We start from the raw sequence: 6,000 nt of genomic DNA, 5'->3' as shown, positions 1-6,000 counted from the left end.
GACGTCGGCGAGGTCGAGCCCTCGCCCGATCTAGCGAGGCCGGCCTCGCCCAGCCCAGGGGAGGGCGACCCTCGCCCGACGCCGGCGAGGGCTGCCTCGCCTGAAGCCGGCGACCTCCGCCGGCCCTGGCTATGGCCGGCGGAGGAAGAAAAGAAAAAAAAAAGAAAAGGAAAAGAAAAAAAATAGAAAAGGAAAAACAGAAAAGAAAATAATAAAAAAATTAAAAAATTACTGTTCCGGTGACGGAACATTATTCAATATAAATTGTAATTAAAATGTAAATTGTAATCAAATTTGGGGACAAAAAGACAAGAGAGAAAGAGAGGGCTTGAACTTAATAAATTATCATTAAGCACATTACAATTCGTTACAACGATCTATAAAAAAAAGGAGCACAATATATATGCCCTAAAATGATCCCAAAACCTAAGCATTCCGTGCGCAAGGGACCAGAGGTCGGATTATACTTCGGTTTCCCTAAGCTCACGTGGGCGTATCCGGTATGAGAAACAAGGGTTCCCGAAATATTTGCCAACTCCAATAGTTCTTTTACCCTCAATCGTCACTACCCGTTCCAGTACCGGTATCGGTACCGGTAGCGGTAGTATCTCCGTCGTTAAAGAATTCGGATTCATTATTCCGATCTATCTCTTGTTGCCGGTATTGAGCCTTCGTCCAATCAACAACACAAGTTTGAATCTCTACTGATTCTGGAGCTAATCTTGAACGATGTTCGTCCAAAATATTACCTCCAGCACTGAATGCTTGTTCGACCGCAACTGTGGAACAAGGGGTTGAAAAAATCTGTTTTGCAATAAGAGAAAGGATTGGGTATTGGCTTGCATGCCTCTTCCACCAATCCAAAATTAAAAAATCTGTACCACCTTCGGATTCAGTAAACTCAAATGAAACGGTTAGATAAATCTCTAATTCAGAAATATTTCCTATTACTCCCTTTTGTTTTTTTTTGTCTATGTAATAAAAGTTGGTACCCTCTACTAATTTTACCTGTACTGTCATTTTGTATCTCCGTAGATTGAGAAGATCTAATATCACCTAAATTATATTTAGTATAAAATTCATTATATAATTCTATTACTACGTTTTTAACCTCACGTACTATGATTGTAACATTTATCGCATCATAATGTAAACATTGATAATACGTACGCAAAAAGTCATTTAAGCCATCCGATTTGCAACGCGGATAAAAAACACAAGCAACTAAATAAATAATGGGTATTTCGCTATAATAATGTAGCCACTTCATTTTCATTGCAACTATAGTATGTTGTAATTCAACATCATTTTCATATTCATAAAAAATTCCGACAATATTAGTACACTCTACTAAAAATAAATGTGTAGTAGGATAATAAATACCGGACAAAGTATAAGTTGCATCATTAAAAACCTTTAAAACATCTAAAATTTTTTGGCAAATATCCCACTCTTGTGGGTATAAATTAATCTGAGGTATATTATTAGAAATGAATACACATAATAAATCTTTATATGCTAAAGATTCACTAAGCAAGTGGAAAGTAGAATTCCAACGAGTTGGAACATCTCTTGGAAATCTTTTTGGCTTTTTGCCATTTTCTCTACAAAATCTACCCCATTCTTTCATTTTTTTGGGGATGTTTCCATAAAAATTGAATCGCCGTTTTTATTGGTTGAAGAAAAATATCAAGAGTTTTCAAACCATCTTGTACATATAAATTTAAAACATGACAAGCACATCTAACGTGAAAAAATTTTCCGCCAAAAGCGGGTTTACAAATATTTTCTAAATCGGCAATTGAAGCGGTATTTGCTGCGACATTATCAAAACCAATTGAAAAAATTTTGTTAAGCAAATAATATTCTTCTAAAACTTGCCTAATTATTCTATAAATATTATTTGCCGTATGCTCATCATCGAAAACTCTAAATGCAATAACTCTTTTTTGAATACTCCACTCGTCATCTATCCAATGACATGTTATGCCCATGTAAAAATGATTTTGCCAATGATCACTCCAAATATCACTACCTATATGCACGCATCCATTAAATTGCATAAAAAAGTTTTGTAAATCTTTTTTTCCATTTTTGTAAAGATCTTTAATTACTCGTTTAGTTGAATTTCTAGGAACACGTTTTACTTGTGGAGCACATGCTTTTTGTACAAATTCATTAAAACCAAATCTTTCTCCAAAATTAAATGCTAAATGCTCAACGGAAATAAATTTGCCTAATTCTTCCTTATAAGTTTTTTCATTAAAACGAAATAAAGGGGAAGTGTTAGGATTGACGTACACGGAAATTTGTTGTTGCCCGATATCGATTCCCGTTTCGGTTGGATATTTGCTCCTAAGATGTCGTTTAAATGTTCCATATCCTTGTCCACCTGTATATTTATATATTTTTCCACAATATTTACAAATTATATCATACCTTTTTTGACCAATATCAAACCTTTCCATTTTCGTGAAGTGATTCCAAATATCAGATGTAAATTCCCGTTCCACTTCCTTTGTTGTAGATATTTCGGCAGGAGGATGAAAACTTTCTTGTGTCGGGACGCGTTCCACATCGGGAAAAATGTTGATTTCATCATCTTGAAAATCTGCATATTCACGAGGATCAAAAGAATGATGGGATTCCGTCATGATATTCTTACCTTTGCCAGTTGGCACTCGACTTCCACTTACCATTTTTTGAGTGGATTGAGAGAATTGAGCGGATTAATTGGGAGAATTAAGAAAGAATTGCGTGGATTGAAAAAATTGAGAGAATTTAAGAGAATTTGAGAGAATTGTGAGTATTGAGAGAATTTGAGAGAATTTATAAGAAAAAAATGAGAAGAAAATTTAGGATTAAAAAAAAGAAAAGATAACCGTTGCAATTTTGCAACGGTTATCTTTTCTTTTTTTTATAAATTTTTGCCCGTTTGGGCGTTGGCCTTGGCCGTTGCCGAGGCGAGAAAGGTGCCTTGGCAACGGGCCGCAAGGCGCAAAGCGCCACGCCGCAGCGGGCTCGCGGCGTGCGAGCCCCGCTCGCGGGGTTTTTTTTTTTTTTAAAAAAATTTGCCTGACGGGGCTGCGAGCGTGCGAGCACCGCCCGAGGCGAATTTTTTTTTTAAATTTTGCACTGTTGCCGGGCGCCACGGCAACGGGCGCAGCACAGCGAATGGCTGCACTGCGGCAGTCGTGCGCAGCTTTTCTTCTTCTTTTTTTTTTTTTTTGGAACCGGGCCCGGAACCGACGGTTCCGGGCCGATTCAAAAATTTCTGGAACCGGAACCGGGCCCGTAGGGCACGGGCCGATTTCGGTTCCAAACCGCGGGCCCGGTCAACGGGCCGGGCCCGGGTTTGACCGGGCCGGTTCCGGGCCGAAACCGGCCCGTGGCCATGACTAGCCCGCCCCCTTTTTTCTCTTCCTTTTCTTCCCCTCACGCGAGCTGGGCCTGGCCCGGCCCAGCTCCCTTCTCCTTCCTTCTTCCCCAGCCGGCTGTCTCATTCTCTGCCCCTATGCTCCTCTGTTTCTGACGTCGCCACAACGAACGGCAGAGCGCGGCCGCCCCGTCCGGCCAGAGTAGGGCCGGGGCAGCACGCCACAGGGATTGGCCATTAAGGCCAGTCCCGTCTTCCCCATTTCCCGGGCTCTCTCTCTCTCTCTCTCTCTCTCCTCTCCCCGTCTCTTCTGCGTTGCACTGAATCGGCCCCCCCTCTGCACCGGCCTAAGTGGCTGCGAAAGTCGCGGGCCAGAGTAGGCCGGTGCAGGCCGTCGTCAGCCGACGTGGGGGGGCAGAAGCAGTGGCTCTCGGCCACTATAAAACCAGAGAGGAAGAGAGAGGCCCCGGTCGGCCATTATGAGTGACAAAGAGAGAAACAGAGAGAGAGAGGGATTAAGAGAGAAAACCGAGAGAGAGAAAGAACAGACCGAGAGCATACTGGCCGTGAGGAGAAGGCCAGTCGTCTCGCAGGTGCCCGCAGACCAGCCGGAAACCTCCCAGACGCACCGCCGATCGGTGAGCAGTCCCGGCCCTGTTTTTACTCTGTTTTTGTGCACTGGTCGGCTGGGATTCGTACCGGCCGTTAGGCGCGAATCCCGGCCCATACCGACCCTCCTCCCAGTCCTTAGTCGCTGTCGGGATCGATCTGTAGCTGCCTGAGTGAGCCGGAGTCCCGAAGCAGGTCGGAGTTCCCTGTTTTTTGCAGCACCCCCCGCCTGTTTGATGAAATGCCTCAAAGAGGCTGATTTGTTTTTTGGCCGCCGGCCGGCGAGCCGGACGTCGGACGGTAAGTGGACGGCAGAGGAAGCTCGGGGACGGTCCTAGAGGTCGGATTCGGGGCCTGCGCCGGTCTGGGTCGGCCGGCGGAAGGCCAATTTTGGCTCCGCCGGCGTCCCCGCGTGTTTATGCACGCATGGTTGACCCAACCCGGGTCAACGCCTGGGTCGGATCTATTGACCCGGGTCGGTTTCGACCGACCCGGATCAGCTGATCCGACCCGGGTCAACGCCCCGGGTTAGATCCGTTGACCCGGGTCGGTTCCTACCCGATCCGGATCAATTGACCCGAACCGGGTCAACGCCCTGGGTCGGGTCCGTTGACCCGGGTCGGACCTGACCGACCCGACCCGACCCGGTTATTATTATATTATATGTTTTTAAAAAAATTTAATTAAAAAATTTTAAAATTTTTTTAAAAAAAATTTAAAAAATTAAATTTTCTTTTTTTTTTCTTCTTTTTCTTCCGTATTTATTTATTTTATTTTTATTTTTTTTAAAAAAAATTTTCAAATTTTTTTTAATTTGTGTGATATATTCTAAATGTTTAATTTATTGTAGTATTATTATGCATATTTTTGTCTTGTTTAAATTAGACAAGTCTGAGATTGCGCGGTAATATTTGGCATGTTATTTTTATTATCGTTGTATTATTATGCATGTTTTTAATACAATCGCCTGAGTTGTGTTTTGAATGTCATCTGACTTAGTTAAGGTTAGAACCTTAGGCTGCATGAATTGTTGTGTTCCTGACTGCTGATTGTTTCTGATTATGCACTCGCTTGATCATCTCACATGTTAGGAGAAAGGTCCTAAAACCAATCCAAATTGCCTGACAAATGTTTTCATGAAATGAACAGGATAAAAAGGTACCGAAAGGGCATTAGTTATCTAACTGGTGTAACCAAGTCCCCGAATTCAGTGAATTTCTGGTTCGTAGGAATAGGGTGATTCTCCCATCACCTTATTTGGGTTTCTAATCGACCCACCCCAAATCGATTAGTGGCGACTTCTTGGTATAAACCACTTGCATGTTAAATACTTAAACCCTAAGTCGCGATATGGTATGGGCTTGGGAGAGCCCGAGTTAAGTCCCGAACCTAGACTTAGCACGTACCAGGCGAACCCCCCTCTTTTTGCATATTCGATAAAAAAGAGCGGGAGGTCGGTCGCGACAATGACATTTTTTATTAACTAATTCTTTGAAGCGGTGCAAGGGAGATCGTTTTTAGGAAAATGTTTTTCGAACCATTCGTGCAAAACAAACACTATCTTACTATTGGATGATTGGCATGCGAATGTATTTGTTTAAGAAATTAACTTCAGTCACACATGTCGCTTCTCTAACGGTGAATCTGTATGGTATTTTTACATTGGCAGTGGATTTCAGAATGATTCTTTTGTGATTTGCCATTTCTTCTCTCTTTTCTCGTTTGTGGATGTGATTATAAATAATTTTGTTCATAAGATGTAAGACTTGAAATTTTATGGTTAAATTTGATAACCTACAAGATTATACAAATAACGAAACCTAGGTTTGCTAATATAAAGAAAAGATAATAATGACATGAAATGATCTAGTTTGGCCGTTGTATATTATTTAAGCTATGCTATCGTATCATATGATGATTAATGATATACAATGTTTTCATATTGGAATAGAACACAAAAATAAAAAAAAAATGGTGCTAAACCTTCACAAGAAATACTAAATATTATTTTCTAT

Source organism: Syzygium oleosum, unplaced genomic scaffold, assembly GCF_021117445.2.
Source record: "Syzygium oleosum isolate NSW1041296 unplaced genomic scaffold, Sole_v2.1 Sole_v2.01, whole genome shotgun sequence".
NCBI lineage: Eukaryota > Viridiplantae > Streptophyta > Magnoliopsida > Myrtales > Myrtaceae > Syzygium > Syzygium oleosum.
This window is presented reverse-complemented; position numbering follows the sequence as displayed.